The following is a 12,500-nucleotide window of genomic DNA, read 5'->3' as shown; positions in this document are numbered from 1 at the left end:
ATACTCTTCGCGCACGCGCTGGAGGCGGGGCTCCGAGGAGGGCGCGCGCACTCTGCGCGGGCCAAAACAGAACATACTCAGTGGGCAGCTCGCTCCTCCCACCCCCCTCCTCCTGTGGAAGCGCCAGGGGAAAATGGCGGCGGTTGCCAGGCAGTCTGAATGAAATTGAATGTAACGTTCCCAATTCTATGTATTAAATTATAAAAAACGACCCTCAACATTTGGGAAGGCTAAGCCACACAACTAGTTCGTTATAATCGAACGTCATGCTTCAAAGGCGACTTCACGACAGTGAGGACTCAATCACAGCAGATATCCACTGATAGCCTACCACGGAGATCTCACAGGCACAGGCAGCAAAACCCGACGCGCTGATAGAAAAATCTCCATGGACGCGCCGCGCTGCGCTGCGCTCAGGCCTCGCCCCCCGACATGCCCCGTGCGATGACGTCATAATCGCCGCGCGCCCTATGCGCTTGGCTGGGCGCGAAGAGTATGCCAGAAGCTTAAGACTCCTCATTTGATGTCCTGCGGAGCCTCCTGGCTTAAGAAAAGAAAACAGTGTACTTGTGCAACCGGAGTGACAAAATACACATCTTTGCCCCCTCAGTTGTATTTTCTGCCCTCCAATTGAGCTCCTCTTCTACTTCTCGTGGCGCAACATTTCTGTCTGTAGCAGGCACATGTTTTAAGCTAGAGTGAAGATCATATGGGCTCATATGAAACTAGAAAACCTGAGGAATCCATTGATGCCAGCAATATCATGCTACCTTGTCAGAAAGGGGGGCAATAACGCTCAGAATGTAGGCAATTTTTTGGCGAAGGAATTTTGTTTTGGCATATGGCCATTTTCAAATAGCCCGCTCACCATTTTTACCTGCCCCCTCAGTCACTTCATCCTTTTGAACGTTTTAACCGGAAGTTTCCATTTTGTTTTGGCTGACCTGACGCTGGCCCTGTGCAGCTGTCTGAGAAGAGGAGGGAGGGGGAACAGAGAGCCTGCAGACGTGCTGAAACATACGGGGTTGAGAGAGTGCCATATACAAAGCTTTCCTGGGTAACAAAAAAAACGTGTACTAGTGGGACTTTTGATGTAAAAAAGGAATACGACATGGCTGTATTGAAAAGGACACATCCTTTTGGAGGACATGGGTGCTGACTGACCATGACCATAGCATGGTGGAGAAGAGACCTGAATGATGATCCATCATATGATTTCAGTTCATATAGTTTTGGTAGAAGTTTCACACATTTTGAGTTCATTTTGTTAACGGTTATATATTGTGTAGATATATACAAAATAATTTTCATCTGTTTATTTCTTCGAATAGTAGCCTACTAATGGATGTAATGACTCTCTGCAGTGACAGCATGTCCAAGATTGGTTTTGTTCGTCCAAGCAGTGACCTGCAGTGACCTGCAATCAAGCGTGAAACACAGCATCTACTTTGCAAGTTTGCAAAGGTCTGAGACGGTGAATTTGCATGTGGTTTGCATCGTGGAGGAGAGACGTAAGAGGAGGATTTTTCTAAATCACGCATGGCTATCATTTAAATAAAGGTACCAATCAAAGAGCAGCCACTCTCGTGGGGGGCTGTTTCAAATGTTTAGCCCTACCCCTCATTTTCAAGTGCCCCTCTCTTTCCCCCTTGCCCTTCAGAACAGAGCCACCAGGGGTATGCGTTAAAATCATATAGGGAATTGGGCACCATTCATTACGTCATCATTTCGCCAAACTGGCATAATAAACAAATACCACTTTTAAAGTTACATAATATCTTGTGTACAGAAATAGCAACAAAGAATGAACTTGAAACAATGATAAAATAAACTATTCTGTGTGAACTAAGTGGTCAGATGTCTCCTTTCTGGCCGGCCTGGCACTCCACAATATCAGCCTATCATTTAAATGATTAGTCATTTAAATCATGTAGTTGTAGTGCTTTCGTTAGCACAATAGCAATAACAGCAGAGACGCTTCTCCAAAATGTGCAACGCCATCTTCATGATATTCATAAGAAAGAGAGCTGCATTGTTTCAGCTGTGATGATCATCTTCATATTCAAATCTGTCACTTACGTAAGGAAGAAAGAGGAGACAGAGGGGTGAGAGAGGTTTGGCAGTAGACAGGATGTGATGTCACGTCTCTATGTGGTATAAAAGTATGAGAAACCTGGACTGCACTGATCAGACCTGCGCTCACTACACTTAACACTGACCCAGCCATACTGCCAAGTCAGTGTTGTGGGACTGATCAGACCTGTGCTCACTACACTTAACACTGACCCAGCCATACTGCCAAGACAGTGTTGTGGGACTGCGAGTGAAGACGCACAGACAGAAAGACTGAGAGACATTTATCCCTTTTACACAAGCAAGGTAAGTACGGAAGCCCAGAGAGGCAAGTGGAGGGGAAGAATCTGGTGATCTATTTTCTAAGTCTGTTATCAATCGTTTTCTCTGTCTTACACTGATCCATCCGTACTGCCAAGTCAGTGCTGTGAGGGACTGTGAGTAGGAGGGACAAGACAGAACGACTGAGTGACACTTTTACTCAAAAGGGTAAGTCACAATTTATTTGAAACTATATTTCTGTCCGCTATTTGACTAGATTTGACGTTTATTTCAATCAGGTGATGGTGAAATAATAATTATGCTAGGTTCGGGGTTTGTTGTCAATGGAAAATCATAAAAACCTATCTGTATATATATATATATATATATATATATATATATATATATATATATATTAGAGTTAGAATGGAACTGTTATGTTGTCATATTGTCATAGTGTGAATGCTACTGAACTAAGGAGATGCCTTGAATGGCCTTGCAATGTATTTGGTACCTAATTAAAGGGAAAGATTTATTTTTACATATTTGTGAGTCTTTTTTCCTCAAGATAATAGCTGTTTGTTTGGAATGAGTAAGAAAATGCATATTTAAATGAGAATTCCCACTGAAGTGCAGGAATCAGAATCAGCCGTATAGCCCCATTCCTTTCTTATCCTTATCCTTATTAGCTTCATGACTTCTGCTAATTAATATTTTCAGACACCACTGAAGCCAACGACTCTTCCGGATTCATCTTTGTGAATGAAAGAAAGACCTGGACCGATGCTCAGCGTTACTGCAGGGAACATTACACAGACCTGGCCAGTGTGAGGAACCAAGCTGAGAACAACCAGATCAAGAAGATGCTACCTGGATACAGTGCTGTCTGGATCGGCCTCTTCAGAGACTCATTGAAGTGGTCAGATGGGAGCGCCCTGTCATTCACCAACTACTGGTGAACCAACCTTAAGAGTGGAATCTTGTGTGGCTGCAGGTTTTGGTACATGGGAGACGTATCCTTGTAGTGAGAGCATCTACTTTGCCTGCTACAGTGGTGAGTTCTGATCCAATTAAGTATTTTAGAAAGTCAGACAATCAATATTCACAAAAACCTTCTGGGTTAAATGTGTACTCTTTCATGGATGGAGTCTATTATTAACATAAATACCTATCCATAAAGTTCCTGTGACAAAGCAGGTGGTGCGGGTGAAGCTCACTAAGACAGACTCCTCAGTGGACCTGGAGGACCAAGCCATCTTACAGCAGGTAATGATGAGCATGATGCAGAATTATTATTATTATTATCATTATTGTTGTTGTTATTATTATAATTATTCTTGTTGTTGTTATTATTATCATTATTATTGTTATTATTATTATTATGGTTGTTGTTGTTTTGTTGTTGTTTTTGTTGTTATTGTTAGTATTCATATTTAGCAATGACTTGTCAAGTGTAGCTTGAGTGTGAAGTTTCCAGACATGAACTGGAAGTTTCCAGACATGAAGCAGTGGTCCCCAACCTAACTTGTGACCCTAAGTAGGGTTGCCTGGAATTCAAATAGGGTCACCTGAATATATATATATATATATATATATATATATATATATATATATATATATATATATATATATATACTGTATATATATATAGAAGAACAGAAAGTAGTGCCCTGATGTGCACAGCTGTGCTGCTAGTCCCCGGTGCAGCTGGAGCAGGAACAGCAGGAATAGCAATAGTGAGGAGATCCAGTGCACACCAGGTTGTTAGAATAGACTTCTTTTATTTAAGTTGCATAATGTAGATATGGCGAACAACACGTTTCGCTGTTGCTTCAAGCGAACCTGATGAAGCAACAGCGAAACGCGTTGTTCGCCATATCTATGCAACTTAAATAAAAGAAGTCTATTCTAACAACCTGGTGTGCGCTGGATCTCCTCACTCTATATATATATATATATATATTATAGGGTCGCCATATATTCAGGTGACCCTATTTGAATTCCAGGAAACCCTACTTAGGGTCACAAGTTAGGTTGGGGACCACTGCTTCATGTCTGGAAACTTCCAGTTCATGTCTGGAAAACTTCACACTCAAGCGACACTTGACAAGTCATTGCTAAATGTGAATACTAACAATATTCTATATTGTTATATATATATATATATATATATATATATATATATAGGGCTATAATGGCAAAGTATATTTGATACAGAATTCAAAAGCATTACAAACAGCAAGACAATAATGAAGAATATTTTTTTATTTTTAGATGAATCAGAGACTGAAGGACCAAGGCCTGAGTGGAGACATCAAGCTGAGATGGGTGAAGCAGCCGGATGGAAAGATCTTCCACAAGGAAGGAGAGAAGGAGAAAAAAAGAAGAGAAAAGTCAGAAGAATTATAAACATGTTAGCATATACCTGTCTATCAAACTGGGAGGGATGGGGAGGGTCCCATTACATTTCGGGTTAGGGAATCTATATATATTTTCCATGGGAAGTTAAGCTCGGGAATTTTGACATTTTTGTGTGCATGTGGCATGCATTATTATCATGCAAAAATGTGTTTTACCTTTTTACTTTTATTGAGTAGAACTTTAATGGGTTATTTAATTGAACAACGAAAAACATGAATGTTGAATAAAATTAATGCATTCCCTATGAGCCCCCTAAAAATATATATATATACCGTATATATATATATATATATATATATATATATATATATATATATTATTCATCTCTATGACCGATTTTGTCCTCAATAATAAAAACAGCTGTTCACTGGTCTGCTTGCAATACATCTGAATTAACCACTAGGTGGCAGCAAATTACTACCACTTTTTCTGCAGATTGTCAATCTTCCCTTTACAGCCGATAAATACAATACACACTTCTCATTGGCTGTTTGTGTCACATGGTGCTACAATACACACTTCTGATTGGCTGTTTGTGTCACTTGATTGTAATGATTACAAACACCTGTTATTTTCCTACCAAGATGGCCATGTGGTGATACTGAGAGTACTAGGCCGTTTCTAAATACCAAGAATGCGTTCTTGTTCTTGTGTTCTTGGGAACAACGTTCTTGCTAGCCGTTTTTGGAAGAATGAACTTGCTAGGTCACAAGCACACATAGCATGTTGGCAGTTTGAGACGATGCGTTCTTGAGGGTATTGCGCAATACCAGCGCAGAGGCCGCATGCAGTACTACACAAATAAAAAGCTCAGCTGATGTAGTTGCAGCCAATTGCGCTTTTTTGCCATTTTTCACGATACACGTTCGTAAAGTGGCACTTATTGAAACCTACTACCCTGCTTGTAGTAAAAGTCATCAGGAATTAATTTAGTGATTACCGGTAAATAAAACTTTTAATTATAAAAAACTTCCCGGAGCTTATGGCGTCTTCTTTGCTGCGTTCTGCCTCCGCTTATGCCCTAAATGAATGCTGGGATACGTGCCTTGCCAAGTTGACACAAGTCACCAACCAGAGCGTCCTCGGTAAAGTGGGTGTGTCGAGAACACATCCGGGAATTTTAAGCGTTCTTGGCGAAATGTGAACTTTGCATTGGAACAGTACTTGGGCTGCGACTGATGACGTTTCACAGGGACACAAGAACACACAAGAACCCTTATTGAGAAACGGCTGTAGTCGTTCTGGGCTCCATGCGAATAGTCACTCGTCCTAACTCCTTTTCATACCTTTTCCTTGACCTCGCCGGAAGTAAAACAGCAAAACATGATGGAAATCCACTGAAGTGTTTCTGAACCTTGTGGAGCATGGGTCACTCCTGACACTAAAGTGTTTCTGAACCTTGTGGAGCATGGGTCACTCCTGACACTAAAGTGTTTCTGAACCTTGTGGAGCATGGGTCACTCCTGACACTAAAGTGTTTCTGAACCTTGTGGAGCATGGGTCACTCCTGACACTAAAGTGTTTCTGAACCTTGTGGAGCATGGGTCACTCCTGACACTAAAGTGTTTCTGAACCTTGTGGAGCATGGGTCACTCCTGACACTAAAGTGTTTCTGAACCTTGTGGAGCATGGGTCACTCCTGACACTAAAGTGTTTCTGAACCTTGTGGAGCATGGGTCACTCCTGACACTAAAGTGTTTCTGAACCTTGTGGAGCATGGGTCACTCCTGACACTAAAGTGTTTCTGAACCTTGTGGAGCATGGGTCACTCCTGACACTAAAGTGTTTCTGAACCTTGTGGAGCATGGGTCCCTCCTGACACTAAAGTGGTTCTGTCTGTTTCACTATTTTAATTTGTATTCCTCTTGCCTTTAGTGTTGTCATTCAATTAATATTTTTGTGGTTGTCCTACAACCAAATGGGGTGATGCCCGTAGAGGCCCCCAAAAATGTTGCATACAATCTCACCTGGCACACCTGTGGTGAATTACCCTGTTTGTTTCATTTTATCATTACACCCTGAAGAAGACGGAAGCCGATACGCGTTGGTGTATTTTAATTGTTAGCCCATCCAAATAAAGGCTTTTTATATTCAAAACCTCCTTGAGTGCCTGGACCTGGATCATTTATGCTATACATTTTCCTCTTCTTTTGAAGGCTCTGAAACTTGTGGAGCATGGGTCGCTCCTGACACTAAAGTGGGTCTGAACCTTGTGGAGCATGGGTCTCTCCTGACACTATAGTGGTTCTGAACCTTGTGGAGCATGGGTCGCTCCTGACACTAAAGTGGTTCTGAACCTTGTGGAGCATGGGTCGCTCCTGACACTAAAGTGGGTCTGAACCTTGTGGAGCATGGGTCACTCCTGACACTAAAGTGGTTCTGAACCTTGTGGAGCATGGGTCGTCCTGACACTAAAGTGGTTCTGAACCTTGTGGAGCATGGGTCTCTCCTGACACTATAGTGGTTCTGAACCTTGTGGAGCATGGGTCGCTCCTGACACTAAAGTGGTTCTGAACCTTGTGGAGCATGGGTCACTCCTGACACTAAAGTGGTTCTGAACCTTGTGGAGCATGGGTCTCTCCTGACACTAAAGTGGTTCTGAACCTTGTGGAGCATGGGTCACTCCTGACACTAAAGTGGTTCTGAACCTTGTGGAGCATGGGTCATCCTGACACTAAAGTGGTTCTGAACCTTGTGGAGCATGGGTCTCTCCTGACACTATAGTGGTTCTGAACCTTGTGGAGCATGGGTCGCTCCTGACACTAAAGTGGGTCTGAACCTTGTGGAGCATGGGTCGCTCCTGACACTAAAGTGGTTCTGTCTGTTTCACTATTTTAATTTGTATTCCTCTTGCCTTTAGTGTTGTCATTCAATTAATGTTTTTGTGGTTGTCCTACAACCAAATGGGGTGATGCCCGTAGAGGCCCCCAAAAATGGTGCATACAATCTCACCTGGCACACCTGTGGTGAATTACCCTGTTTGTTTCATTTTATCATTACACCCTGAAGAAGACGGAAGCCGATACGCGTTGGTGTATTTTAATTGTTAGCCCATCCAAATAAAGGCTTTTTATATTCAAAACCTCCTTGAGTGCCTGGACCTGGATCATTTATGCTATACATTTTCCTCTTCTTTTGAAGGCTCTGAACCTTGTGGAGCATGGGTCGCTCCTGACACTAAAGTGGGTCTGAACCTTGTGGAGCATGGGTCTCTCCTGACACTATAGTGGTTCTGAACCTTGTGGAGCATGGGTCGCTCCTGACACTAAAGTGGTTCTGAACCTTGTGGAGCATGGGTCGCTCCTGACACTAAAGTGGGTCTGAACCTTGTGGAGCATGGGTCACTCCTGACACTAAAGTGGTTCTGAACCTTGTGGAGCATGGGTCGTCCCGACACTAAAGTGGGTCTGAACCTTGTGGAGCATGGGTCACTCCTGACACTAAAGTGGTTCTGAACCTTGTGGAGCATGGGTCACTCCTGACACTAAAGTGGGTCTGAACCTTGTGGAGCATGGGTCACTCCTGACACTAAAGTGGTTCTGAACCTTGTGGAGCATGGGTCACTCCTGACACTAAAGTGGCATCAGGAATTCATAAGACTAATTTCAATGACAGTCCTATCTGTCAATGTGCCCTTACAAAAACATATCTCTGCTTCTCTCCTCAGCTCTGACTGTTTCTTATCTTAATACTGTAGCCTCATTTATATATTGTAAGAGCACCAGGAGCCCTGACACATTTACACTCGTTATTTTTGGTTGCTTGTCATTTTTTGGTGATGTGGGAATTTAAACTTTTTTTCTTTTTCTTTTACTATTGCACTCATTGCAAGTTGCTGTGGAAAGAGCATCAGCAAAAATGTAAATGTAAATGTAAATCAATCCTGAAGCTTACAGAATGTTTTCAAATAGCATAGTGAGAATTACATCGTCAATTCATATCATTTAGAATATTAACTTGAGTAGGCTGACATTCACCTTCGCAAATTGACAGTGAGCGTTGTACATAAGTTGAAAGTGTCTCCTGTCTCCATTGAACTTTGTACATTAGCATCAAGCGCACAGCAAGTTAGCCCTAATTGCATCTCAGCCTTCTCCCAGAGTATTGAAGTAAACGGGCCAAATGTTTCAGCTCCAAAATAAAGTGGTTTGGTCGTTTGGTCACGGTCACATGGTCACATGGTCATGGTCACATGGTCACATGGTCACGGGCTCCACTGAGCTATTTCAATAGAGAGCCCCAGGAATGAGTCCGGAAAACATCGATGCTAACCAGGCCCGGCGTTGGGGGAAGGGGGGGGGCCTGGCCGGGCCGGGCCCCCCCATTCCCCAAACTGGCCCCCCCATTCATTTTTTTTTGTTGCTAAAAACGTTTTTCTGTTTTAAAGTTAAAACGGAATCTGGCTGTCATTAGGCATTGATTAACTGAATGCTATTGCCAACTGTTTCTTTGAACATCCATTTGCAATGATTCTGGCTGGATATTAACTATTGTAAATTTGTCACAATGAATGCAATTTGTGCACAATGTCTAAATACATTTTATATTAATTGTTTAGGCCTAATTATTTGTAAAGTCACAACACATTAGAGATGTGTGTAGTTCTTCTTAGATTTAGCCTCTTCATTTTGCTCTCAAATGCACCAGGTTGACGAATTTTACTTTTAAATGTACAAAATCTTCTTCTGGAGGAGAATCCCCCCGGACCCCCCTTGGGTAGCTTGGCCCCCCCAAGCTAGGGGCAGGCCCCCTCTGTAATTTGGGTCTGGAGCCGGGCCTGATCCTAACACTTCCAGGTTCTTCACTGTTTTTCGCCTATGGGATTTTTGAATGGGTTTTTCGCGCGATGCTTCAAATACTGTCTCTGGGCAACGCAAGCTTAATCAAACGCGAACCAGTGTTTAGCAGGATAATCTTCACACATGAGGACCACTTTTCTGAGTGTTTAAGCTTTTACATGCCGTTAAAAGGGCAGCTAGCTAGCAAACGCTAAATGAGACTACGCTGTTGAGTCGACGGGGATATTATACGTCAATAATGTCATCACTTCAAAGGACAACACGGAAATTCTCTTTCCCTCACCTGTGTGACGGCCCTGCCTGTCTATCTGTCTGTCTGTGTGCTGGTCTCTCATATTGTCTGTCTTTGCCAGAGGAGATGACTGGAGAGCTAATTGGCTGATCATGGAGGAGCAGCTGATTACCAGATCTGGGGCACCTGGGCCCGGTGCTCCATACCCTCTAAAAGCTCCTGGTTCTCAGTCTGTCTTTCTCCCTCCTGCCAGCTACCTGCATATTGGTTTTGTTCTTGATTTACTTACTTGACAAACACCCTACACTACACTATCCACACGCATCCACACTGACACTACTGATGCTACAGATCAACACACTTCATACTTACCTTTATTTATTTACATTTATAATAAATACTTTATATTTTTGGCACTTTGCGTCCTGTTCCCTTCTTTTGCCATAACCCATAGAGCCGGGTTATGACACCTGGTTCAGCCCGGGGTAATCAGTGCACAGCAGCGCACACATCAACAACACTCCAGGTTGAGTGGTGACGTGACGGGGAAGCCTATGCGACACTGTGTAGTTCTGGATTAGCTTAGCACAAGCTTTTTACTTCTAGGGCTCGCATTTACGCTTCAAAACCCATGAAAGTGGTCCTCATGTGTGAAGATATCCCTGGTTTGCATTTGATTAAGCTTGCGTTGCCCAGAGACCTTATTTGAAGCATCGCGCCAAAAACCCATTCAAAAATCCCATAGGCAGAAACAGTGAAGAACCCAGAAGTCCGGGACTTCCGCGTTCCGACTACAAAAATACGTCATCCCTGGGGCTCTCATATGTGTCTTTGTCTTTGTTTGCTTGTTTATTCAAAGGATCCCCCATTAGCTGCTGCTTAGACGACAGCTAGTCTTCCTGGGGTCCAAGACAATAACGCAGTAATTAAAATACAAAAACACACAAAACACAAAAACGATTTCTGTTTATAGTTGTGTCTCCTCTCCTTCACATAACCATTTGTGCAGGGAACACATCATTTTAACACTTGACGTGCTACAAAAATGTAATTTGGTGTTAAGTCGTGCAGGCATGTTTTTTTCCTGTGCGATCAGATTGAAACAAGAATAAAGGAATCAGCTGTGGCGTTGAAACCCACTCATCTGATTCAGTCATGTCAAAAATAAATGGCTGAGTCTGATGTGTGTGTGTGTGTGTGTGTCTGTGTGTGTGTGTGTGTGTGTGTGTGTGTGTGTGTGTGTGTGTGTGTGTGTGTGTGTGTGTGTGTGTGTGTGTGTGTGTGACGGAGACATTTTGTCTGAACACAAAATGTTCTTGCTTTTAAAGCTAGGACACACAAAGCCAAAGGGCTACCTTGACATTTTGAATTTGAGTCAGCTATGTGTCTTCACCATCAGGCACTGGGTCATATAGCATGCTAACCATGTAGGGGAAAGGCCTAGAGACAGTCAATAAGGGACGTTTCTATTCCTCTATCTGACAGGTGCCTGGTTAGAGTCACTACAGGACATCTTTATCTCACTATCTGACAGGTGCCTGCTGAAGACAAATAACAGGCAAGATCCAAAATGTCAAGGTCCTTTGCTGTGCATCAGCTAGCCGTGCTCTCTATGTCCACACCATCACAACACACTGGCATGCTTGTCGGCAAGTAGACGTTATGATTATTATTATTCTTTTACTAAAATCTCAAATTCCAAACAGAAAATGTATCTGCAATACACAATATTGTTTATTTTGATACTTTTGAAAATCTATAGATAATGCCTGTTTTGTCATCGACACTCATGTATTGAAATCACCATAACATGTTTCAAGAGAACAACAAGATTTAGCTAGACATATTTTCTGTGAAGCCCTCTGAGACATGCTTGTGAATTAGGGCTATACAAATAAACTCGACTTGACTTAACAAGGTTGATAACACTCATTGGCACATAATGACCATAATTCATCCACGAAGACAAACACAACATTTCAGTCACATGAGCCCTGTCCGGAATCGTTCCGTATGACATAAATAGTGGACTATTTAGTGTGTCGCCATTTTTTTTATAGTGTCCGAATTCAACTGTTAATTTTATTTTATTCCTGCATGGCACATCCTGGATGACTGCATGGCACATCCTGCATGGCACATCCTGGATGACTGCATGTCACCTGGATGACTGCATGGCACCTGGATGACTGCATGGCACATCCTGCATGGCACCTGGATGACTGCATGGCACCTGGATGACTGCATGGCACATCCTGCATGGCACCTGGATGACTGCAAAGCTCATCCTTTGATGCTGTGTTCATATGACAACTCGTGTCAGAGTCCTGGACTCAAGTAGCCCACTACAGAGAGCCAAAGTGAAACGTCACTTCCTGCTTTCTCCCTGTACCAGCGCTGTGAAAAATATGAATGACGGTGGACGGAGAATAAGGTGACTTTTTTTATCCTGTTTGAATTGTGCCACAGCGTGCCAACGCAACTTTTGTTTAAAATTTAAAACATAAGCATGTCAAGAAAGTCCCAATTTGTCATCAAACTGAAGCGTAGGCGTTAGTTTCGCATAAAAACTACATAGCTCGTGGAAGCTCGTGGCATGTCGCCGGTCTTCAGCGTTGCCGGTAGACAAAGTGACGTCACTTAGGCGACAGTGCATGTAGTCTTTCTGATTTATAACTTCTAGTGCAACAGTTTGGTGACAAACTGTTACTTTC

This window comes from Poromitra crassiceps, assembly GCF_964638095.1.
Source record: "Poromitra crassiceps genome assembly, chromosome: 13".
Lineage (NCBI taxonomy): Eukaryota > Metazoa > Chordata > Actinopteri > Beryciformes > Melamphaidae > Poromitra > Poromitra crassiceps.
The sequence above is the reverse complement of the archived record's forward strand: the minus strand, read 5'-3'. Positions refer to the sequence as shown.